The 26,533-nt window shown below is 40.9% G+C and overlaps 1 long non-coding RNA gene across 1 annotated transcript; it reads left to right on the forward strand.

Moving 5' to 3' along the window:
• The first annotated feature begins 3,030 nt into the window (after positions 1 to 3,030).
• LOC131400691 (uncharacterized) lies at positions 3,031 to 24,636 on the forward strand. The gene is made up of 4 exons (XR_009217403.1): positions 3,031 to 3,103; positions 4,863 to 5,033; positions 5,649 to 5,760; positions 23,465 to 24,636. It is a non-coding gene; the product is annotated as an uncharacterized LOC131400691 (long non-coding RNA).
• Positions 24,637 to 26,533: the final 1,897 nt, after the last annotated feature.

Here is a 26,533-nt window from a genome sequence, read left to right on the forward strand (position 1 = left end):
GGAGCATGAAAAACTCAGTTCCCAGCGTGGATAGCCTTCCGACTGCATGGATCTTGTTGATGAGGTAATGGAATGTCCCAGAAAGCACTTATGCTAGTCATTGTTACTACAATTGTCCAGACTAAGACCACGTGGGATACTGAGACCCTAGCGCATCTTGGAAGATGACCTTGTGTCTAAAACACTGTTCTACTCAGAAAGGTAGAGAAGATCCTTGGGAAAAAGACACAAAAGTGGGAAAGGCTACAGAGTTTTTGTTTTGTTTCATTTGTGGGAATGTTGCACAAAGTGTAGCCATCCAACAGTTAGGCAATCGGTGTCTGTGAGCAACTTGTCCACATAGCACAAGAAGTGCAATTGAGAACAGTGTTAGACAATATGGATACAGTCCTGAGGAAAGACAGACAATACTGGAAGTATCCAAAATGTGCCCTATAACACCCCATCCTAGACCTTGAAAGTGCACAGGGATTCCACATCTCTGGAGAAACCAAGAATGCCGTCAGTAACTCACAGATTTGTAGACGTGACATGTCACAGATAAAACAGACACAGGAAATCTCCTCCATGCCTACATCGGGTTTATCTGGGACCACCACCAGCACCAACACAACAATGTGTTTACGTGATAATCAGTGGCACTTTGTATGAAATGAGAGTTTTTGTTATCTTTTGTTGTGGATTTTGCTGAATTAGTTGCTGTTATCTCAGGCGAGAAGAAAGATGAAGCAAGCTTTACAGATAAGCTTGAGTCAGCACTCGAGAAAAAGACCTTCGTGGGATAGCAACAATCTGTGGTGTGAAATCCCTGAGGAGTACAGAACTAAAGACAAGTTCACGAATGAATTTCATCTGCCAAATAGAGATACATGGAACTGAAGCTTCTCAACATTGCCTGGTAGAGTTTTGGCTATTAAAAGTGAGGGGTGTCTGTGGGCTTGTCCGGAGAAAGTGAAGAATTTCAGATTTCCAAAAGATTCACAAAGGAGCGTTGAAGCAACTGAACTGCAGGGTCTGGGGGAAGATTGATTTGTCAACGGACCTAGCCTTCCGTAGTGGGGAGAGGGGCATTTTAATGGCAGACCAGGAAGCCATTTCAGTTGGGGAGTTTGGATCTAAATTGTACCATTTGAAAATGCTTATCAGGGATCTAAAATTCCAAATATGTCATCATTGAGAAATCTGAAGGCGTTTGGCTAAATCTAAATTCCTGGTAGAGGATTCAGCAATCCTTAGCCAAAATGTTGAGATTCCATCATGTTGTTACAAAGTCAACGGACATGAGGTTTGATCTTGTCTTTAATAGACCATGTACTGTGTTGAATGGTGACACCCCTCAAAAAAGATGTGCCTACCTGGGACCTGTGAATGGGACCTTGTTTGGAAAAAAGGTTTTTGCAGATGTAATTAAGGATCTCCAAATGAGATCATCCTGGATTAACCAGGTGGGCCCCAAATCTGGTGATGAGTGTCTTTATATGAAACAAAAATGGAAATAGAAAGGAGAGAGCATTGTGAAGAAGGAGGTAGAGATTGGAGTGAGGCATCTACAAGCCCAGGAACAACCAGGATTTTTGGTAACCACTAGAAACTGGGGTTTCTCCCTCAGAGCCTCCAGAAGGAACTAACTCTGCCCACACCTTGATCTCCGACTTCTGGCCTCCAGAACTGTGAGAGTATAAGTTTCTGTTGTCTTAAGCCACCCAGTTTGGGGTAATTTGTTACAGCAGCCCCCAGGAAACCTGTACATCAGCTTGTCTTGTTTTACATCCCTGTGAGAATTTGATGAAATATATTGACCCTCTTCTGGGTAAAATCAGACACAAACCCACAGGCACACAAAAGTCAGCAACTTTCAGCAGTCTAAAGGCCTCTCGAGTGCTGATTGAGGTCTATGAATCTAGGATCTTAACCGTTGCCCCCCACTGGCCTCCCAACCTTGAACTTATTAGTAATATGTCCTCTCCTTGGAGGAGATGAACATAGCAATAAATGAGTGACATCTTGACTTGTGTATACACTTCAATTATATGAAATCACTTTGTAGAAAGAATCAGTTAATGCATTTAAAAAAATAACAAACCTTGTATCAGTGATTACTATGGTTTGAAATATATATATCCCTTAATCAATGTTTTGAAGAAAACTGAACAACAAAAACATATTAGAACATTAAAAATCACATAGAGAAAGCTGATTTTAAAATTATTTTGCTATAACACCAATTATGGCTATATTCTAGGTCAGAAAAGGAAAGAAGAATGAACCTTGTGGCAAATATACTGTTTCAATAAATAAAAGCACAGAAAATTGTTCAACTATCTGTAGATGCTAATTCATGTTCTCTGGCATATTAGTTTCTCAAGGCTGCTATTACAAAGTACTGGAGACTGGGTGGCTTAAGACAAGAGAAATTTGTGCTCTCCCAGTCCTGGGGACTAGATGTCTGTGATCAAGATGTAGGCAGAGTGGAGCTCCCTCCGGAGCCTCCAGGGGAGGGTCCTTCCTGCCTCTTCCAGCTTCTGGGGCTCCAGGCGTCCCTTGGCTGGTGGCCGCCTCCCTCCCATCTCTGTCTCCATCCCCACATGGCTTCTCCTCTGTGTCTGCCTCTCTCCTCTTCTGTCTCATAGAGGGACACTGTGATTGGATTTAGGGCCACTGTAATCCAAGATGACCTCATCTCAAGATTCTTCACTTAGTCACATCTGCAAAGACCCTATTTCCAAACAAGGTCTCATTCCCAGGTTCCAGGGGTCAAGATTTGGATATGTCTTTTTGGGGGACACAATTCAACACACTACAACTCCCATTATAACAGGTACGTTGATAGCGTCTACTGTTGTCCTCATTGTTTATTTTATTTTTAACAGGTGGTAAAATTTACCAGAGACAACTAACTTTCCCAAGGTTACAGAGCTAGAAAGTTATGAATGGATTTGTAGGTTGACTCTGGGCGTATGCTTTCAGTGCCCAGCTTTGAACACAATTTTAACTTTGCTGCCTCGCTCACTCATTCTATTTTTCCTGCAGAATTTATTTACTTGAAGTGCATCCTTCCATGGCTTGAGACTGCTGTGTTCCATCTCCTTCCCTCTTTCCTTCGGTAAGAAAAATTAAGGCGCCCCTTGACCTGTAGGGTCCAAACTCAGACCATAGTATGGCATCTCCACCACCATCTTTGCTTCACAAAGAGTTGATATATGTGTAGAACTGTGGAGATGAATTGAAAATGCACCTTTCCGCAACACTCGGAGTCCTTGCTCAGCAATAGATGTCTTTTCACAAATCCTTGCTGAGGTCTAGCTGGTTTTCTCACTCCAAATGTATCTTGTCTCTGAGACTCATATGATGGAAATATTTGCATGACAGCCTCCAAGATTTTGATGTAGATATATATCTGTATATATGTTCATGATGTAGACTTCAGATATTTAGCACCTCTTGAAGAAACCAAATTTCCTTATCTGATGAGACCATCATCACTACTGTGAATATAACTGCTCTCCATGACATTAGCTGGAGAGCAAGATGGCTGTTGATTACATTCTTGGGACAACAAGTGTGAGTAAATTCCACTCCTGCTGCCTTCTCTCAACCAGCTTGAAGCCTCATCCATTCTTCAGGATTATTACCGTGATATTCCTGGAGGCTGTATCTGTTTCTGTAGACACATCCATTTGTCACTCCAAGGGCAGGGGATAAATCTTTGGCATGCAGTCAACACTCTAAAAATATCTGTTGTACCGTTAGCAACTTGGTGGCATGCTTTCTTTTCTGCAAAATGAGGAGGTTGGGCTGGGGACATGCCAAGATGTCAGATGTCACATCCCAGGCTGCTGTTGCAGGAATGTTCCAGAATCCAGCCCACTCAGGAAAAGGCATGTACCTGTCACAGGCTGTCAGCTTCAAAACTCTGACCTCCCCTTGCAGTGATTGCTACCAATTTTCTTGCTCTCAAAGTTCTTCCTAAAATTGTGTCTGCAAGCAGCAGTAGGATCCAGACACAGCTGCACAAAGAGAATCCTCCTACTGGTTACCAATGTTTTTGTAAAGAGGGGCGTGTTATTATTTTCTGAGTTGAGGTTGTTAGGTGGCTGCAGTATTTTGTGGTTACACAGTGGGGTGTTTGTTCTTCTGAGTTCCTGTGGTGTAAGCTGTGATGTTGTGGGCAGAGCCTCCAGACCACAGCTTTTTGGGGCCAGAGGGAACTGTTCCTCCCAACACATGCTCACTCCTGCCCCTTTACTGCTGGTTACCGCCAGGTGCAACGCCAGCTCGTGAAAATTAAAATAAAGGCTGCCGAAAAATCAAATCTGGGAAAGAGCTGAATGCAGTTATTTCAGAAGTAAACTGGAATTCTTCCCCCCATAATCAATAGGAATGAAATAGTACAAGTTCTGTCCTCTGTCCTCCCACCCACTCTCAGGTTTACTTAATGATTTTCATGAACTACAATGAGGTCGGTCTCATGTTTAAATGGATTGGGTCCTATTTTGGAATGAAAATGCAGAAGTCACCAAATCGAGAGCTGAAATGGGATGACTTGATGACTGGGCTTATCTAGGACTGTCAACTGGACCACCTTCATGTGGCTTGGGCTTCCATCCAGCATGGCGGCTGGTTTCCACAGGGGAACGTTCCGAGAGAAACAGGAGGAAGCTGCGTAGTCTTTGCTAACCTAGTCTTGGAAGTGTCACTTCCATCACGTTCTGTGGTGTTATGGACTGAAATGTGTTCCTTCAAAATTCACATGTTGAAGTCCTGACTCCTAGGACCTCAGGATGTGGCTGTATTTGGAGATGGGTCTTTAAAGAGGTGATTAAAGTTAAATGTGATCATTAGGGTGTGTTCCAATCCAATAGGACTGAGGTCCTTACGAGAAGAGGAGATGAGGACACAGACACACACAGAGGGACGACCACGTGAGGACACTGGGAGAAGACGGTGTCTACAGGCCAAGGAGAGAGGGCTCAGGAGGAACCAGGAACCAGCCCTGCCCACACCTAGATCTCGGATGTCCAGCCTCCAGAACTGTGAGAAATAAATGTCTGTTGTGTAAGCTACCCAGACTGTGGTGTTTGTTTTGGGCACCCCAGCAAAATAAGACATATGGGACATGGTAAATCCAACTCAAATTGAAGGGGAAGGAATTTACACTCCACCTCTTAATGGAGGAGTGGCAAGATAAGAACATATGGTATGACAGAGGTCATCTCTGGAAAATACAGTCAGCTGCACCATCTTTAAGATGCCTGTTTTTCAGGGGCCCGTGGAAAGATGAGAACTAACTTATGTGAAGTACTCTGACTCTACTCTGAAATGCATTCAATCAGTTGTCACATACTAGTGAAGCAAGGAGAGTCTTGATCTGATTCACGTTTCTTAATATCACCCTCCTGACTTCTCAAAGCAATTTTGCCACCAACACCCAACCCCACCCCGAACACTTCCTGCTTTAGATTGCACTCAAAAGCCATCTGAATGTTTTGCTAAATCTTGATGTGTAAACAAGGCATGCCTTGAGTTTAGGGTTTCGGGAGAGGTTTTTTGTTTTTGTGCATTAAAAAACACTCTAAAAGAAAACACGTCATTTATAGGAAACCTCATTAAAAATTGTGGAGGGACTTTCTATTCTGTTTCTCATGTAGAGTATGTTCAACTCCATGAATATGGCATTTCACTGGATATAGAGGACCAAAGAATGCCTTTGAGAGACAGTCTTACAAGGCACTGGAAGGTGTCTGACCACGGCAGCCCCAGGTAAGATGGACACTCATCAGATCCTTCTACAGCATTTGTCTTCTGATTCTCCCTCGTGGGGACCCTTCCCTGGTGTGGGCGTTGAATGCAACTTGCTGAATGTTTTTTAGGTTTCTCAACCTTGGCAATACTGACATGTTGGGCCAGATAATTCTTTGCTCTAGGGGGCTGACCTGTGCACTGTAGGATGTTGACCAGCATCCCTGGGCTCTACCTTCTGGATACCAGTAGCATCCTCCATTCTCAGTTGTGACAGCTAAAACTGTCTCTCAGCATTGTCAAATGTCGCCTGAGGGTGGCCGTTGTCCCTGGTTGAGAATCACTGTCGGCACAATGTATAATTTATATGCAACACTAATCATAGATATAATTGTTATTTGTGGGTGTGTATATATGTTTGGATAGATAGATGATGGATATACAGAAAGATAGATAGATAATAGATGGAGAGATAGATGATGGATAGATAGATAGATAATAGGTAGATAGATAGATAGATGAAACATAGATAGATAATAGGTAGATAGATGATTGATAGAGAGATAATAGATAAATAAATAGATAGATGATAGATGATTGATAGACAGGTGATAGATGGATAGAGAGATAGATAGATAGATGGATAGACAGATAGGATAGATAGATACATAGAAAGGAAGAAATTATATATTAGACATACATTCATAGATAGATAGAGAGGTCCAAATTTGTCTTTTTGAATTTGGCTACAATTTCCATTTAACGAAAACACCTCTGGTATCGATTTGTCTCCATTTAATCTTAAAAGAATTAATAATCTTACAAAGTTAGCAAGTGTCCAGGAATCTGTCAATAACAGATTGAAAGATTATTATGGGTTTTTATCATGGGTGTTATGACAACGATATGCAACGAAGCAATTTATCATAAAAGTGTGTGGCAGGGGCCTCAAACCTACATGATTTGTGAAAGTCTCAAGTCTGTCTTGTTACCTCGTGAAAGAAACTCCATTCAGGGATGCTGAGGCTATATTTGTATAGAAATCTAATGGAGAAATCACAGTGACAAAAAAAATTGTGTCACGTTTGTTTTATTTGTTTTGTTTTTTTGTTTTGGTGAGGAAGATTAGGCCTGAGCTAACATCTGTTGCCAGACCTCCTCTTTTTGTGAGGAAGATTGGCCCTGGGCAAACATCTGTGCCAATCTTCCTCTACTTTCTATGGGACACTGCCACAGCATGGCTTGATAAGTGGTGTGTACGTCCGTGCTCGCCATCCGAACCTGAGACCTCTGGGTGGCTGAACCAGAATGCGTGAGCTTAACCACCACACCACTGGGCCGGCCCACATTTGTGTATTTTTCAGCTGTAAAATCTTTAAAAGCATAAGGCATTGTGTTTTTTTTTTTTTTAATCCTATTTTTATTTGCACCTGTTTCAGTTGCATGATAACAGCATTATGTATATGGGAATTACTTGCATTTACAAGGCGTTCTTAGAGAAGTTAGAGAAACACTAGATTTAGTACCTCTGAAGCCCTCTCAAGCTCATTTCAATAATTCTTTAAAACGTCGTCGGACTAATGGGGAAACTAAGAACACGTCTTTGAGAAGGCGTCACCCATTGCAGCTTTTCTGCAGTTGCAAAACCTCAAAAGTCCTCTTTCCAATGTAACAATTCTCTCCAAGTAAATCTTGCCTCCGTGGTGAAATTACTTTGTATAAATGCACAGCTTAAAATTAGGTTGAAGTGAGATAATGATTACTCTTTAAAATATTGAGACCGTGATGCTGAAATTGTACGCTTAACATTTAAATTTTTTGAGCTGATTATTCCTACTGCATCCATAGACACATCAATATTCTTTTGCTTGTGTGTTTTTTTTTTAAATTGAGCAATCAGGACTTCAGTGAGAGCAAAAGAAATGTTCATCCCAGGAGTTCTGATCTTGTCTGTATAAGGAGACTTCACTGGGAGAGTCTGTCCAGTTCCTGGGCATTGAGAAGGTTTATGTCAGCAGTGTTTACTGTTACTCATGTTATTGCTTATCTCAGAGTGATTCAGATGGGGAAACTTAGGGTCATGTATGTCATTCATCTTTCTTCTATTGACTCAGAGGTCCTTGCAACACACAGACATAAAACAAGCTGGAAAACCACCTCCAAGTTCTACAAACAAAGCAACATTGTTGCCTACAATACATTCAGCATTTTGTTGAAACATGTTTTTAAAAGGAAGAAGAACAAGGCTTACAAGTTCAGCAATGAAAGATGGTTATTATGTTGATAATTTCTATAAAGTACTTTTAAATTGTAAAACAATGTAAAATTAAAGTCTACTATTTCAGTTGACTTTTATTAGGACAAGGGTAAGTGTGGTGAATGGTAATGTAAGTATAGAATTAGCAGCTAAAATTAATACTCCTTCCTTGATTTAAGAAGATAGGATGAAAACATATTGTAATTTTAACCCAGAGTTTAGTCTTCATCCTCTCAATTTTCCTGAGACTGTGGGGACTGCAGTCTTCATTCAACATTTTCTTAAATATTCTGTGATTCCACTAAGCGGTATGATCATTTATTTTTTCATAGAGAAATACACTGGCAAGATTTGCTCTGGACCCACTATTCCATATTATAAAACCATATTTGCAGACCCAAATGCATTTCCTAAAACATATTTTGGATATTTGAGTGGAATAAATTTTTTCAAACAAATCAAGCAAAAAAAAAAAGTGTAAATTGTACATGCTTAAGAATTAAAATTTTAAGCAATTTTGTATGCTCTGTCAGAAAGGCATTTTATAATTCCAATGTTGTCTTTGTTCTCTGGCGAGTGATAGAGAAAATTACACAAACATTTTATCTCTGGACAAGAAGATCTTAAATACAGCACTTAGCCAAGAGAAGTGAGCACAAGGAAATTGCAGATGGTTCATTTCCCCACGAATGACACGAATTTCACTGCGTGTGAAATCACTGTCTTCTATCCTCATCACTATGGACATTTGGGACTAGATGAGTCTCTGTGGTGGGGCGTCCTGTGCACTGTAGGGTGGGGAGCATCATCCCTGGTCTCCAGCCACCAGATGCCAGGAGCTCCTTCCCCAAGATGTGACAACTAAACTCTCTCCAGACATGGACAATTGTTCCTGGGGGCAAAAGGAGGCCAGTTGTGAATAATTGAGCTAAGAGAGAAATTAGGACAATATATACGCAAACTATGTGAAAATCATGAACTCTGATCTTAGCTGGGCTCACTTGTGTTCTGCTGGGTTGGATTCCAAACTTCTGATTGGGTTCATGTGTCTTCATGCTGCGACCCAGGCTGAGAGGCAGCAGGCACTTGGGTCACGCTCTGCCAGTGGCGGATAAGTCGAGCAAAGAGGACAAGCCAAGGGAGGCAGCCACATTTATGACCCACGTTGTGTCATCATTGTTAATGTCCCATCAGCCTTGGTCATTAATTCAAACCCAACATAATGGGGCAGACATATCTGCTATGCCTATTTTTGTGAGAGATCCTGCAAAGTCCTGCGGCAGAATGTAGAGACATGTGATTCCATAATAGGAAGGGAGTCAAGAATTGAGAACAATTATGCAGTCTCCCCTTCCCACCTAGGAGTACTCAGTAACTATTTATCAAATCAAAATAAAAATTAATGGAGGATTAATTCCATGAAGGAGTGGATGAATGGTGGGAAGCAGTCATATTGGAAATGTCATGAAAGGCACATATATGCTCTATGCTGGAAGCTTATCTCATGCTTTTATTTATTTATAGTTTTAGCTTTTTTAAAGCTTTCTTAAAAAACAGCTTTATCAAGAAGACAATATTTGCATACATACAATTCACCTAGAGTGTGCAATCTAATGGTTTTTAATATAGTCACAGATACATGCAATCATCACCACAGTCAACTCTAGAACATTTTCATTGCCTCGAAAAGAAACCCCATACCCTTTAGCTATAATCTCTTAATCTGTCCAAGCCCTAAGCAACTGATAATTTACTTTATATCTCTATAGGTGTTCCTATTCTGGGCTTTCATATTAATTGACTTCCATAATATTGGGTATTTTGTGTCTGACTTCTTTCGTTGAGCATAATGTTTTCAAGGTTCATCCATCTTGTAGCGTGTATCAGAACTTCATTCCCTTTCAAAGCCAAATGCTATTCCATTGCCTGGAAAGATTACATTCTGTTTATCCATACTTCTGTTGATGGACACTTGGGTTGTTTCCACCTTTTGGCTGTTAAGCAAAGTGCTGCTATGAACATGTGTGGACAAGTTTTCGTGTTGACGTATGTTTTCGTTTCTCTTGGGTTTATAGGTAGGAGGGGAATAGCTGTATCACAAGGATTTTGACAGAAAAGGAATCTTCTGTTTTCTATGACCTGAGAGGGTCTGTTCCTGGTAGAATTCGAAGAGGAATGTGTCAAGAAACGAGGCGGATAAAAACATGTCTTGGTGGCAACTGGGGATTTTGCCAGCTTTGGGCCATGGCTTTCTTAGGTATCGCACTCATTTCTCTCATCTGGGAGAGGTGGTGTTCCTAGGGACATTTTAAAAAAATGCCTGGTTCCTTTCCTTTTGTGCTGGGCTGCGTGTCAGGGGAGGAAGAACGAAAAGCAGGGGTAGAGTTCTCCATGACTGAGAGATGGAGAAGTCAGAAAGGCAGACGTGCAACAGATGAGGGAGAGCATGCCCAATGCCCAGGTTGAGACTTGGCCCATAATGAGAGATGGGGTAGAAAGGTACAAGAGAAATTAAGCAAAGGGAGTAGAGAAAAAGGTCGGGGCATCAGCACCAAGAAGAGAGCTTGACTTGAAGTCAAATGTGTTCTTACCTGTTCTGTGGCCTCGGGTGGTTTGGGCACGACCCTCCCAAGCGGAAGATGGTTCCAGGTGTGGGTGCAGTGCTGTTGGGAAGAAGCTATTGCTGATGCCTCACCAAAATGCAATGTGGAAATCTAGACGCCGGCCACTGGGCAGACTTTCAGTATGCTTGTGTTTCTATTTCTGCATGAGTACATCCATCATGGTGATTTTGCCTTTCCTCGTGATTAGGGGAAAGAGATGATGGGCCTGAATACCAAGGCTGCTCCTTGGAAATGATCTGGGCTTCATCCTGCTTTGCTGGATGCCACACTCAGCATCCTTTAGACAGTGATTCGAAATCAGTTACTCTCTCAGAATTCACAACTCCAGGGATTCACTTAGACAGAGAAGGCATGCAGGGTGCATTGGGGAAAGAGCCAATGCTTTAAAGGAGTTTTGTGTTTTCGTGAGCTCAACAGCCCTCCAAGCAGGGACTGTTATTCTCATGTTACTGACAAGTAGGGAAACTGATGTTCGGACAACTTGTCGACCTCAGACCCGGTGAAAGGTGTGGGTCATGTTGAGACCAGTCTTTCCAAATTCCAAACCACAATTACACAAACAAAACAGGTTATAATGCTATGTCCTGCAGATGGGGAGTTTTTAAGCCTGTGCAACTTTTAATTCTAACATTTAACTCTTTTGGCTTTATTTTGCACGCATACTGATCCAATATTTGTTTCTTGCCTGCAAAGCAGCCCCTAATTAAACCTGTTGGCCTAAGTAAGAAGCTGTTGGGGTCGATGCTTCTTATTATATGCTGTGCCTGATGCAATGGCCCGGGAATCTCCAGTTACGGATCATACATGCAATCAGTACGGTTCCTGCTTGTGGTCAGGGTCACCTCTGTTGGGCGTGCTTACAACAGTGAGCTCACCACCAAGGGCTATGGGTATCGAGGTGCTTCCTAATGTTCCTGCTACAGGAAAACACCTGGGAGCTTGTTAAAAACAGCCACACCCCAGGAGGTTCAAATTCCACAGATCTGGGGTGGGGCCCAGGCTGCTGTGTTTAACAAGCTCCCCGGGCTATTCTCATACACACAGAAGCTAAGAAACCGCCAAATTAGGCGATCTATTGAGTTCCTCTGGGTTTAGGTTTGGGACTATTTCACCATGGAAAGAGCTTCTGGAAATTGGTTTGCTCATGGGTCGCGCTCTTTATTTTGGTGTCAAGGCTTTCTTTGTCAAGATTTATGTTATGGGCTGGACTGTGCCTTCTCCACCTCCAAGTTCATATGTTGGAGTCCTAACCTCCAGAATCTCAGAATGCACCTTATTGGCAACAGGTTCCTTGCAGATGTAATTAGTTAAGATGAGGTCATTAGAGTGGGCCCTAATGCAATGGGTCTAGTGTCTTTTTTAAAAGAGGCACGTCGGACACATGCACAGATGGGGAGAAGCCCATGTGAAGATGGAGGAGATCAGGATGCTGCACCTACAAACCAAGGAATGCCAAGGATTGCTGACAACCACCAGAAGCTGAAGGAGAGGCAAGGAACAGATTCTGTCCCAGAGCTTTTAGAAGGAACCAACCCTACCAATACCTTGATTTCAGACTTCTGGTCTCCAGAACTGTGAGACAATTTCTATTGTGTAAGCCACCCAGTCTGTGATAACTTTGTCATGGCAGCCTCAGGCCAATAATATAGTTTATTAGTGCAAAAGCTGATACTCTGATTTTTAGAACTGGGGGCAGCGGCTTCTCGAGGTGAAATTACTTGGGAAAGTTAGAGGTGCAGAAGGTAGGGAGGGCAGCTGGGGGTGCCTTCATGCATGGGTTGCTACGGACAGAAGAGACAAACTACATGGGAGACAAGAAGAAGATGAGAATGAGAGGGTGACCCGGACCTAGTTTTCCACAAGAGGATGAGATTCAGAAAGCTAAGTGAGATCTGGAATCCAATGTCCTTGCTGGACGCTCGTTTTCTGGGAAACTGGGGATCCCATGGAGATGGTTGTGGGTGCGGTGGGGAATTTTAGACTCTAGGTCAACTCAGATGTGATGAGGCCAAGAGTGTCTCTGGATGTGTGCGGAATCAGATCATTGCTTCTTGATGTGCCTCTCTCTCTCCCCTTCTATCGTCTGGACCTAGCTCTCTGCATTTCTGTCTTTCTCCTTGTATCACCTTCCTTCATATGTGGGCAACCTGGTACTAACATGACAAGGAGCTGTCTTACACTTTGTTTGTAGACTTCCTGTTCCCGTGAGTGATGAATCCAGCACAGAATGTCCATGTTCCGATCATCAGTGGTTCTCAAAGTCGGCCCAGACCAGCAGCACTGCATCGACTGGGAATTTGTTCAAAATGCAGATTCTTGGGTCCCTCCCAGACATGGTGAATGGGAAACGGTGGGAGCAGGGCTGTGTTGAACAAGTCATCCAGGAGATTCCAATGCACAGTCAAGGCTGAGAGCTGAGGGTGTTCCTATAGAAGCAAGGAGATGCTAGGGTTTCTTCTTCACGGAGACCCCCAAGGCTTACCACCTGAATCCTTGAGAGGATGGTGCCCTTCTTCTGGAGCAGCAACCTAAGGTTGGATATATGATGGGCAAAATACATGCCAGTCTGGGCGCCACAGGAGCCCACCCCCAATGATGGACATGGGCTGGGCGCTGTAAAAGATGACATAAGTGGAGCCATATTAAAGCAGACCCAGAGCAGCCATTTCAGAGGAATTGACCTGCACATCTTGTTTTCTTTGTCTTCCAAAGTGGACCAAACTGCCAACATTCCAAGAAGTCAGTAAAATGAGAATATCCTATTTGTAAGGAATGATGGAACTAGACTTTGCTGATGACTGAATGGCTAACCATTCAATAAAGCCCAAGTCTAGCTTTTTGTCTGATGACCAAATCACAAGCCAGTCTACAAAGTACAAACCCAGCCTTAACTCATCTCTTATTCTTTAATACAACTTACTTAATCTTCCTCTCTTTTTCCCATAAAACCTCTGAGCCCCTTTCCAGAATCGGGACACTATTTGGGTTTCTACTTGAATCTGTGTCTCCCAAATTGCAATTCTTTTTTTTTTGGTAAGGAAGATCAGCCCTGAGCTAACATCCACGCCAATCCTCCTCTTTTTTTTTTTTTTTTAATTGATGTTTTAATGGTTTCTAACATTGTGAAATTTTGGGTTGTACATTTTTGTTTGTCCATCACCATATATATGACTCCCTTCACCCCTTGTGCCCACACCCCACCCCCTCTGCCCCTGGTAACCACAGTACAGTTTTCTCTGTCCATGTGTTGGTCTATATTTCACATATCAGTGAGATCATACAGTGTTTGTCTTTCTCTTTCTGGCTTATTTCACTTAACATAATATGCTCCAGGCCCATCCATGTTGTTGCAAATGGGACGAATTTGTCTTTTTTTATGCCTGAGTAGTATTCCATTGTACATATATACCACAATTTCTTAATCCAATCGTCAGTCGAGGGACACTTAGGTTGCTTCCACTTCTTGGCTATGGTGAATAATGCTGCAATGAACATAGGGGTGCATAAGCCTCTTTGGATTGGTGATTTCAGGTTCATTAGATAGATTCCCAGTAGTGGGGTGGCTGGATCATAGGGCATCTCTATTTTTAATTCTTTGAGGACTCTCCATACCGTTTTCCATAGAGGCTGCACCAGTTTGCATTCCCACCAGCTGTGTATGAGGGTTCCTGTTTCTCCACATCCTCTCCAACACTTGTTGTTTTTTGTCTTGGTGATTATAGCCATTCTAACGGGCGTGAGGTGATATCTTAATGTTGTTTTGATTTGCATTTCCCTGATGATTAGTGATGTTGAGCATCTTTTCATCTGCCTATTGGCCATCTGTATATCTTCCTTGGAGAAGTGTCTCTTCATTTCCTCTGCCCATTTTTTGATCGGGTTGTTTGTTTTCTTGTTGTTCAGTTGTGTGAGTTCTTTATATATTATGGAGATCAACCCCTTGTCAGATGTATGTTTTGCAAACATTCTCTCCCAGCTGGTTGGTTGTCTGTTCATCTTGATTCTGGTTTCATTTGTCTTATAAAAGCTCTTTAATCTGATAAAGTTCCACTTGTTTATTTTTTCTTTAGTTTCCCTAGTCTGGGTAGGCATGTCATCCGAAAAGATTCCTTTAAAACCAATGTCAAAGACTGTGTTGCCTATATTGTCTTCTATGAGTTTTATAGTTTCAGGTCTCACCTTCAGATCTTTGATCCATTTTGAGTTAATTTTTGTGAATGGCGATAGCACATGGTCCACTTTCATTCTTTTGCATGTGGCTGTCCAGTTTTCCCAACACCATTTATTGAAGAGACTTTCCTTTCTCCATTGCATGTTCTTAGCACCTTTGTCGAAAATTAGCTGTCCGTATATGTGTGGTTTTATTTCTGGGCTTTCAATTCTGTTCCATCGATCTGTGTGCCTGTTTTTGTACCAGTACCATGCTGTTTTGATTACTATTGCTTTGTAGTATGTTTTGAAGTCAGGGATTGTGATGCCTCCTGCTTTGTTCTTTTTTCTTAGGACAATCCTCCTCTTTTTTTGCTGAGAAAGACCTGCCCTGGGCTAACATCTGTGCTCATCTTCCTCCACTTTATCTGCTACACCACCACAGCATGGTCTGACAAACGGTGCATCGGTGCGCACCCGGGATCCGAACCCAGGCTGCCAGCAGCAGAGTGCACAAACTTAACCGCTACGCCATGAGGCCGGCCCCCACAAATTGCAATTCTTGAGACCCCCGTATAAACTTTTTGCTTCTCTTGCAGTTTATACCTCGTATTTTTGACAAGCCTGAGGCGTGGGCTAGTGCAGCGTCCCATGCATTCCTCTGGGCTCGGTTCGCAGGAGAGCATGGGACCCTGTCAAGCCTGGTGAGACTCAGAGGTTTCTGCCTGATGGGAGAAAAGTTAGAGCTCATTTCTACTGGACTCAAAACCAGACTACTGTAGGCTTAGAGAAGGGGTTCTCAATCAGGGGTGATTCTGCTCTTTGGGGGAAACTTGACAATGTCTCGAGGCATTTTTGATTGTCAAAGTTAAGGAGATGGGACTACTGGCATCAAGTGGGTAGAGACCAAGGATGCTTTTGCATTAGTTTGCTAGGGCCACCATAACAAATGACGACAAACTGGGAGGCTTAAAATAATACGAATTTACCCATTCCCAGTTGTGGAGACTAGAAGTCTGAGATCAATGTGTCACAGAGCTGCACTCCCTCCGGAGGCTCCAGGGGAGGGTCCTTTCTGCCTCTTCCAGCTTCTGGGGCTCCAGGCGTCCCTGGGCTGGTGGCCGCCTCCCTCCCATCTCTGCCTCCGTCTCCACGTGGCTTCTCCTCTGTGTCTGTGTCTCTCCTCTTCTGTCTCTGATGAGGACACTGTCATTGGATTTAGGGCCACCCTCATCCAGGACGACCTTATCTCCATCCTTCACTTAATCATATCTGCAAAGACCCTGTCTCCTAATAAAGTCTCATTCGCATGTTCAGCGTGGACATACATTTTGGGGACCACTGTTCAACCCACCACAGGGACCACGTTAGAATTCTGCTGACCACATCCACTCTTTTCGGTGTACTTCCTAACAAGGAAACATGAAGTTTCCCTGCAAGGTTCCCTTTGCATAAAAGAATAAAATATATGGATAGTTTCTTCAAACAGCCTCGGATCAAATCATACCTCTGAAACGTTGACAGTTTGCCTATTTCCAACCAACCACACATTGAAAACTCTCCCACAAAACTCTCTTCCATCTGCCAGTCTGGTTTTTCCCTGTTTTGTGTTTTTTGGGGGAAATTCTCCTCTGAGCTGCGTTTTGCTGCTTCTGCACTTCCTTTATTTTGAGAGGACCATGTGTGAGATGAACTTCCGATGGATTTATTTAGCATCTAGGTCTTCCAGAGAATCAGCTCTGTTCTGTATCACCCAGCCCTGCCAAGCAATTACATGGCTTTAATACAGATTTAATTGGTAGCTATAATTATGCTAACCATCTAATCCAATGCATAATAAAAGTGCCATTACAAACCTAATTACTATATAATCAGAAGTTTTCCAGCTAATGGGAACACATTCTTTGCTAGGAAAGGAATGTGTGCTGTTTCCACTCATTAGCAAAGTAATGTCAATGTTCTTACAGTGGTTTGCAAAAAAAAGTGTTTTTTTTTGCTTGTTTCTTTTTTAGTTTAGGTACCCATTAGTAAATAAAATTTTCTTTCTTTATGCGAGCATGCATTTAAGTCTCCAAGAGGAGCCTTGAATATGGTTCAATGAGGTGTTCTCTTTCCATTGCATGTGTGTCTTTGATACCTGCTCAAGACAAGGTTGACACGAGGGAAGCCAGGTTGTAGAAAAGAAACCCTACTGTAACTTTGAATGACCTCTGACTAACTAACCCAGCTGGATATGCACCCTCCAGGAGATCTAACTGCTCTGTAGGTTTTACAACCCTTGCTTGTGCATGTACCTCCCAGCTGCGATAAGATGATAACTGTGTTCTTTTGAGTTCCTTAGGAATGTGATGACCCCCGAACAGAGAGTCTATGCTGATAGCCATCATCAGTGAAAACTGAAAGATCTGGTGTGGCAACTCCCAGTCTGTAAGACCAGAAGATCAACATTCCTAACCCCCTCCCCAATAACCCAATGGCCTATATAACTGCTATAAGATTTTTTGCCCCCTTAAGATGGTTCTTTTGGACATGAATTGGCCATCTTCCCTCTTGCTAGCAAGCTGTAATAAAAAGTCCTTTTTCTCCTACCACCTTGCCTCTTGACTATCGACATGTCTTACAGCGAGCAGAAGGCCCTGCGTTGGGTGGTAACATCTTGAAGAGAGGGGAAGACACCAGCTCAACTGTTAAAAGTGTTTCCTCATCAGAAACATTAGGAATGAGACATCTTTCACAGAAATGTCTTGATATTTAAACAATATACATGAATGCATTTTGTCAACGAATGCTCAAAATTTAGTTATTATTACTGTATGAATTACTGCAATAAACAGAAAGCAGGTGATCCAAACTTGCCAGTCAAATGGTTCATGGTGTTGTGGGGCTTGAATAGGGCTGAGGTGTGCGGTGTCTGAAATGACCTTCTTTGGGGGCATCTGCTGGGGTTTCAGAATCTTCCAGAAGGTGCCAGTCGAAATAAAAACATAACTGAGAAGGGAGATGGGAAACCATCTGAATTCATTATTTTTATTTTATGCTTTATTATTTTAATTTATTTATTGTTTACTAGAACAAGTAGATGTCCCTTAGGGGGAAAAAAAGGCTCTGAAAGTTTTTATTTTTAACAGCTTTATTGCAGAGACTAGATTTATGCGTGAACGTTGTAGCTTGAAAGAATTAGTGCTCAGGCAGTGGCTAAAGAATAATTGACAGAAAAAGAATCAAGCAGTTGTAACTTGATCCATTTGCAGCTGTGTGAAATGATGGATGAGGCGGAATGATGGATGAGCACAGGCGTTGAGAGAGGAGTTGACCTTTTCTTTGTTACTAGATTTTAGACCAGTGGTTCTCAACTGGGGGATGACTTTGCCCCCTTGGGAACATCTGGAGATGTATTTGGTTGTTACCCTTGGGGAATGGGGGAGAGGGAGAGATGGAGAGAGAGTCTGAGAGTACCTACGACTTTTTCTGGCACTGTTTTAACTATTATGAATTATACAAGTCAGTGGCATTTGGCACATTCACGATGTTGTGCAACCACCACCTCTATCTAGTTCCAGAACATTTCGTCACCCCTAAAGGAGACCCCGTACCCATCAAGCAGTCAGTCACTCTCCGTTCACCCTCCTGGCAGCCTCTGGTGACCACTCATGTGGATTTGCCTATCCTGGACATTTCACATCAATGGAGTCACACACTATGTGAGCTTTTGTGTCTTTGTCTGTCTATATGTACGTTTCCTAGAGCTGCAGTAACAAAGTAACACCAACTGGGTGGCTTAAAAGAATAGCAATATATTCTCTCACAGTTCTGGAGGCTAGAAGTCCAAAATCAAGGTGTGGGGATGGCCATGCTCTTTCTGAATGTTCTAGGGAGGGGGGATCCTTCCTTGTCTATTCCTAGCCTCTGGTGGTTTCCAGCAATCCTTGGCATTCCTTCCTCTGTGACTGCATCGCTCCAATCTCTGCCTCCATCATCCCGTGGTTTTCTCTCTGAATCTCTGTGTCTTCTTATGAGGACACCAGTCATATTGAACTAGGGCCACCCTGCTCCACTCAGTAGGACCTCATCTTAGCTTATTACATCTGCCAAGACCCTATATCCAAATAAGGTCCCATTCTGTGGTACCAGGGTTAGGACGTCAGCATATCTTTTTTGGGGGTGGGAGGCACAATTGAACCCACCTAAATAAAAGTGTTGGAAACTCAATAATGACGATCCATACTATTTTACAGAAGAAAATGATATTAAGCTTTTATTTATATTTTTTGTTCTCATTGAAATTAAACTCTCTTCCGGCAGATCAGAACATTTTATAGCTTCCGTGTGGCCAGTTTATTGAATTTTACAGACAGTTTCGTTTTAAGTAAACCAAAAAGTACAAGCAGCTTAAAAAAATTCCTGCAAAGAAACCACAGAGTGAGATATATATGATACAACATTAACCAAGCATGGATAAGTATTTGTCAACGTGATATTAGGATTAACATGACTTCAACCATTATCGACTGAGTGCCAACTATGGGCACAGAGCTGGACTCAAGAGCTGTGAAAAATACAAGGCATGGGTTTGTTTCTCAGCTAAAAGAATATCTGATACCTGGCACAGTTGTATATGGTCCAATACCACTCAGACACCATTGCCATGGCCCCAGCCATACTTTTTTAATGCAATCTTTAAAAAAAATCAAAATGAGTGCAAAAAAATAAATAAATAAAATGAGTGCATGATGAGCCACGAGTCAACATTTTAAGGAAAGACAGGGTCAGTGCGCACAGATGATACTCAGCCAGGCCAGTTCATCCTCCCCCTTCCTCCTGCGGGGAAGGCAAACCCTGGGTACTCTCAACCTGAGAACCCTCCTTCCCGCAGCATCACTCCAAAAGACGCAACGGAGCTTTGGAAGAGGCGGGTCCAGCTGTCCTTCCGTGCTCTCTGGAGGCCCCTTGTCCATCACCCTCTGCCCCAGCTGCTCCCTCTTCAGAGGCAGCACAGATCATGCACTCCTCTCCTCCACCCAGAGGAAGCATCTTCCATGAGTCATTTAATCCGTGTGCAAAAATACCAGCATGAGGGCTAATTCTCCTTGGACTGCTTTCCCCCGTGGGTCTTGTTTGTGCTATTTCGGGTCCCCTAGCCATGTGGTTACAGACAGTTTTGGCACAGGCTGAAGGCACGGAGATCCATCTGCCTGCTTCTTTCCTCATCAAATAATAGGCATCTCCCTTAAGGGACTGAGGGCGTCTTGTCTCTGCTTCCAGCTCGCGTGCCTGGATGATTTCCTAAGAGTAACAAAGTGTCCGTTCTTTCCAAAGTCACCGCGGAGAAGGTAGAACAGAGTGGCTTTCACTTGGGGCAAATGTTTATCCTTATACCCAACACGCTGTTGTGTTTGCACAGACAATCTTGGTGTCCCAAGAAAATATTTGCAAGCTCCATTTTTGACTACTGGGGACGCACAGCCACAGTTTAGAAGCTGTGCGATGCAGCTGATTTGTCATGAGAGGTTCCATTAAGAAGTGTACGTGGTTTGTGCCGGAAAGGGAGAAATGGCACAGATAATGAGCTGAGCGTCCAACCAAAGAAGTCAGAAAAAGAGGAACAGAGTACACACAGAAAAGTGGAAGGAAAGAAATGAAAACCAACAGAGTTTACTACATTAGATAAAAATGAAATAGAGAGGATCAATGTAGCCAAAATTAGAAGCATTTTAAAAATTTTAATAAAATTAGTTTTATTTTAAATTAAATTAAATTTAAAATTAGCAATTTTATTAAATTTATAAGAAAGTAATTTAAGAATTGTTGAATTTATTTTAAAATAATTTAATTTTAGTAAAATTAGTTTTATTTTAAGTTAAATTTATTTAAAATTAGCAATTTTATTAAATTCATAAAAAATAATTTTAAAATTATTAAATTTATTTTAAAAAATTTAATGTGACTAAAATTAGTTTTATTTTCAATTTTACTTTTAACACATTAATTTTATTTTAAATTAAATTTTTACTTTAGTAAAATTAGTTTTATTTTCAATTTTATCTTTCACATATTAATTTTATTTTAAATAAAATTTTAATTTCTAATAAAATTAAAATACACTAAATAAAATAAAAGCAGTAGAATCAAAAAGATTCTGGTAAGATTGAAAATAAAAAGAAAAAAGAATTTGCCAATGAATGATGCTACGAATACAGAGGTGATACAACTTCAGATGCAGCAGTGTTTATAAAGAAAATAAGGTAATATTATGAATAACTTTGTCCTGGTACCTATAAAAACTTGGACACAATGGTGTCATTCATAGAACAAGTACTTTACCAACACTGACTCAAGTACACGTGTAAGACCTGAAAAGTATTATAGAAAGTTAATACATTGAATCAATAGCTTAAAACCTTCTCACCAAGAAAATGCTAGGCCCAGGTGGTTTCATTAAATAGCTGAAAATTTCAGTATTACCTAAACTACTCCAGATAATAGGAAAAAAATCTCCAAAGTATTTTATGAGGCCACCAATATTTTTATACCAAAAACCAATAAAGAAAGCATGGGAAAGAAAATTACAGGTCCATCTCAATTTTGAGTAAAATTGCAAATTTCAAAGCAAAGTATTAGAAAAACAAATTAAGTAAGCCATTAAAAGAGTTTGGTTTATAATGGGAAGGCAAAGTTCAACATTAATCTGTGATTGTACATTAAATATTAACAGCTTAAAGGAGAGAACAAAATATAAAAACAAGCACTTCTATCAGTTGATACAGAAAATAACTGGTAAAATTGAGCATCCATTCATGGTTTAACAAGCTAGGAATAAATCAAACCTTCCTTAATCTCACAAATGCCTTCTACAAAAGAACTTATTGCACATCATACTAAATAGTGAAATTTTGAAAGCAGTCTCTTTAAAATCAGGAACAATTCAAGGATAACTGTTATCGTTATTTCTATCTCACATCGTCCTGGAGGTTTTAGCCAGTATGATCAGATCAGAATAAGAAAAAAAGTACAAGAATTGAAAAAAAAGATAATCATATTATTTGCAGATGGTATTATATATATATATATATATATATATATAAAAACATATCCCTCCAGAAAAACTTCTAGATAAATCATAGAATTAATGAGTTTAGCAAATTGCCACTTAAAAAATCGTTAAGCAAAGTCAATTTCATTTCAACACACCAGCACAAGAATATTTAATAATATAATAAAAAATAAAACCATTTATAATAACAATAAAAAGTAAAGTCTTTGGGATTGTTCTACCAAAATAAATGAAGAATTAATGAAGAAAATTACACAACTTTAATGTCCTGTTGACAGACACATCAGAAGGATGTCATTCAAGAAATATCATATTCAAAGTTTGAAAAATGCTGTGGCATAAAGATGTGGAAGGTGTCTCTCCCTCTCTTTCTCTTTCTCTCTCTCATTTCAATCATAGCCCCACAATATTTTTTTTTCAAGGAGATTGACAATCTGACTTAATTTAAAATTTATATGCAGATAGCCAATATCGCTAAAATAAATTTGAGAGAGAAAAATAAGGTGGAGTTGATCCCGCAGATATCAAGTTTACTTTAAAGAAGCTATAGTATGAATGAGGTGTAGCATGGGTGTTGGGATTGAAAATAGTCAATCCAAGGCATGTTAGTGTGTGACAGCTCAATGGGAAAATGATGACCTGTTCAATCTGGGGCTGGGACAACTGGTTATCCATATGGACCAAACCATACTGCAAAATCAAAGCTGTCAAGGTTAAGCAGTCAGGTATGAAAGGCAAAACCTTAAACTTTTTAGAAGAAAATACAAGCAAATATATTTATGAGCTGGTGGAAGAACAGGTTTTTTTCTTCTCATTTTATTTAATATCAGTTTTTTTTTTAATTGATGTCGTAATAGTTTATAACATCGTGAGATTCCAGTTGTATATTATTATTTGTCAGTCACCATATAAATGCACCCCTTCAGCCCTTGTGCCTACCCGCCTATTCTCTTCCCCCTGGTAACCACCAAATTGTTCTCTCTGTCCATGTGTTAGTTTATATTCCACACATGTGTGAAATCATACAGTGTTTGTCCTTCTCTGACTGGCTTATTTCACTTAACATAATACCCTCCAGCTCCATCCATGTTGTTGCAAATGGGATGATTTTGTCTTTTTTATGTGGCTGAGTAGTATTCCATTGCATCTATATACCACATCTTCTTTATCCAATCATCTGTTGATGGACACTTGGGTTGCTTCCACATCTTGGCTATGGAGAAGAATGTTGCAATGAACATAGGGGTGCGTAAGCCTCTTTGGATTGTTGATTTCAAGTTCTTTGGATAAATACCCCTAAGTGGGATAGCTGGATCATAAGGTATTTCTATTGTTAATTTTTTGACAAATCTCCATACTGTTTTCCATAGAGACTGCACCAGTTTGCATTCCCACCAGGAATAAATGAGGGTTCCCTTTTCTCCACATCCTCTCCAACATTTGTTATTTTTTGTCTTGGTGATTATAACCATTCTAACAGGCGTAAAGTGACATCTTAGTGTAGTTTTGATTTGCATTTCCCTGATGATTGGTGATGTTGAACATCTTTTCCTATGCCTATTGGCCATCTGTATATCTTCCTTGGAAAAATGTCTGTTCATTTCCTCTGCCCATTTTTTGATCTGGTTGTTTCTTTTTTTGTAGAACAGGATTTTTTAACTGAGAGATAACAGGCAGAAACCCTGAAGGAAAAGACTGATGCATTCTACTCCATGAAAATTAAGAACTTCTTTTTCTGAAGACTCCAATGAAAGAGTGAAAAGACAAGCTGTGGACTGAGAGAACAGATTTGCTATAAATAATCAACAGAGGATTAATATTCATAATACATAAAGAACTCCTACCCATCAACTTGAAAAGACAACACAATCGCAGAAAAATGGGTAAAAGACGCAAACAGGCATTTCAAAGAAGAAATCTAAGTTACAAATAAACAAATGGAGGTGGGTCACCCAGTAGTAATCAGGGATATAAAATTAAAACCACAATTGCTATCACACAATAGCGAAGCCGACCACAGATGTGGAGACATGGAAATTGTAGACGCGGAAATTGCTGTAGCTACTTGGAAAAATCCTGTGGCGTTACTTGGTAAAGATGAGGATATGCGTATGACTCAGCAATTCCACTGATTACTTCCCCTGGGAAAATGCCTACAAAAGTGTACTAGGAACCATCTATGAAAATGTTCACGGCACCCGTGTCTGTAGGAGCAAGAGATGGGAAGCGATCCAGATGGTCACTGAGAGGGAAAAAATGTGTAAGTAGACCTCGCGGTATGCAGACAGCAGAGTAATACACCGCAGAGAAAATTAGTGAAATATAGCTAAGTACATCAACGTAATTCCTGTAATTCTATCAACTGATTTATTTACACTATGTGGTGAGAGTTTATGAGCGATTTTGACATGATGTAAGTGCAGAATTTCAGAACAGGAACAGATGAGAAATGTCCACGGAGAAAATAACTTCAGAATTATAATTGGCCATAGAATAGGTTGAGAAGCAGCTATTTTTTTTTCTCTTTCTCTATTTTACTAAGCAATATATCCCGCATATGACTGGACATTGGTCAAGTGTGTCGACTTTGATATTTCTCTAGGCAAGAAGTCAACTAGACTTCATCATGCAAAGCTATTCTAAAAATATCTTGTCTTTTTAAAATGGAAGAAATTTATTGTTAATTTTACAAGTATACATTTTCATATGTTAATAAAATAACCGAAAATTCAAGTAATAACCCAAATAAGGCATACCGTTGTCTGATCTTGGTGACACATGAAAGTCTTGAATATTAAAGTAAGTAAATGTACTTCCAGTGTAATATGATTTTAAAATGGTCCTTGAAAGACTTCCTTAATTTTTATTACTTCCTTGTCAACCTTCAGAGTCTAAAATTGATTTTATAGAGTAAAAATAATCAAAAGCAAATTCATTTCTATCCCATTTCCCCACCCAATCTGGTGGTTCCCTTTCTCAATATTTTGTTAAAAATACACATTTCTGTTCAACCCTCAGGTCCTCATTCGGAGGTTATCTTTGCCTTTCTTCTCTTTTTCAGAACACAGTCAGTTACCACATCCTGTTGACTTGGCTTTATAAGCTTCTTCAAATTTGAACCTTTCTTTCTTTATCTCTGTCATCGATCTCCTGTCCAGGACTACAGGCAAGGGCTGGGTTTCTCTTTGGTCTGTAACAAGCCCTGATTGTAGCAGGCAGAATTGTGTTTTTTAGACATTAGTCATATGGTCATGTGAAGAGTCGCAAAAGCTTTCTTGTTCTGTCAGTGAAAACATCAATGGGGCATCCAGTTCTTGATCCTTGTAGACTGAGGCGCATGTCCCCTCATGATGAGACGGCCCATATTTACCGTCTGGCCCTTTCCAGAAAGAGTGTGGCAATCTGTGGTATAGACAAACATGGTTATTGTCCTCACAGAGATCCCTGTCTCCATTGAGGATAGAGAGAGGTGAATATACGCTTGTAGGACATTTCGTCTGCAAGCTTATGGACATTATGTAATGTCCGTAAGACATTTAGGCCATGCCAAAAGATGCTTGAGACCAAATGTCTTGTGGACCAAATGTCTTATGGATGTTTTGGACAGGACCAAATATCAAGGACCTTTTGGTGTGGACCACATATCTTTTTAAAAAAAAATATTTTATTGAGGTCATATTGGCTTATACCATTGTGTGAATTTCGGGCATACATTATTATATTTCAGCTTCTATATAGACTGCGTCGTGTTCACCACCAATAGTCTAGTTTTTAGCCTGAACCACGTCTCTTATGGACATTTTGGACAGGACCAAATGTCTGCTAGTGGAACATACAATTTTAACCTATTATGGTAAATACCAGGGTGAAGACAGAACAGAGTAATAATGCTTCCTTCACAGAATACTGCTGGAATTTAATCAGACAAAGGATGCGACTGACCGCACCTCTTTGCCCGTAGCAGCTATCCCGTCAATGTCCCCAGAATGAGTGAATACACCAAGCATTTCAGACATTACAAGGAATGATCCTAATCTTTCATTTTCTTTTGAATATCACCAGTTCGAGTTTCGTTTTTTGTCACTCTTTCTATACTTACGTATTCTTTCTTCCCCCAAAATGGTTTGTATGCACTTTGGAGAAGGAAATTTAAAAAAAAACTTTCCAATTCAATAAAAAGTTATTAAGGGCTTATGGTGCACATGCACAAGGGCTGGTGTTGGCTTATAAACATGCAGGCAGGCGAGGACTTTTGTATAAGGCAGCTCAGGCTGCTGTAACAGAATACCACAGACTAGGCTGCTTGAAGAACAGAAGTTTATGTTCTCACAGTTCAGGAGGCTGGAAGTCCAAGGGTAAGTGGTGGGCAGGGTTGGTTCCTGGCGAGAGCTTTACTCTTGGCTTGTAGATGGCTGTCTTCTCTCTGTGTCCTCACAGGCGAACTGTCTGCACACATCAAGGGAGAGAAAGGGAGAGAGAGAGAGAGGGAGGTCTCATGTCTCTTTTTCTTCTTATAAGGGCACACACCTATGGGATCAGGGAGCCCATCCTCCCAGCCTCAGTTAACCTTAATTACCTCCCTGAAGGTCCCATCTCCAAACACAGCCATGCTGGGGGTTAGAGTTTCAACCTATGATTTTTTTTTTGGTGGGGGGAGCAATTCAGTCCATCGCAGCCTTACTTGGGGTCTGTGCCGATTCTGTGGGACCTGAC

The sequence above is a fragment of the Diceros bicornis genome, chromosome X (genome assembly GCF_020826845.1).
Source record: "Diceros bicornis minor isolate mBicDic1 chromosome X, mDicBic1.mat.cur, whole genome shotgun sequence".
NCBI lineage: Eukaryota > Metazoa > Chordata > Mammalia > Perissodactyla > Rhinocerotidae > Diceros > Diceros bicornis.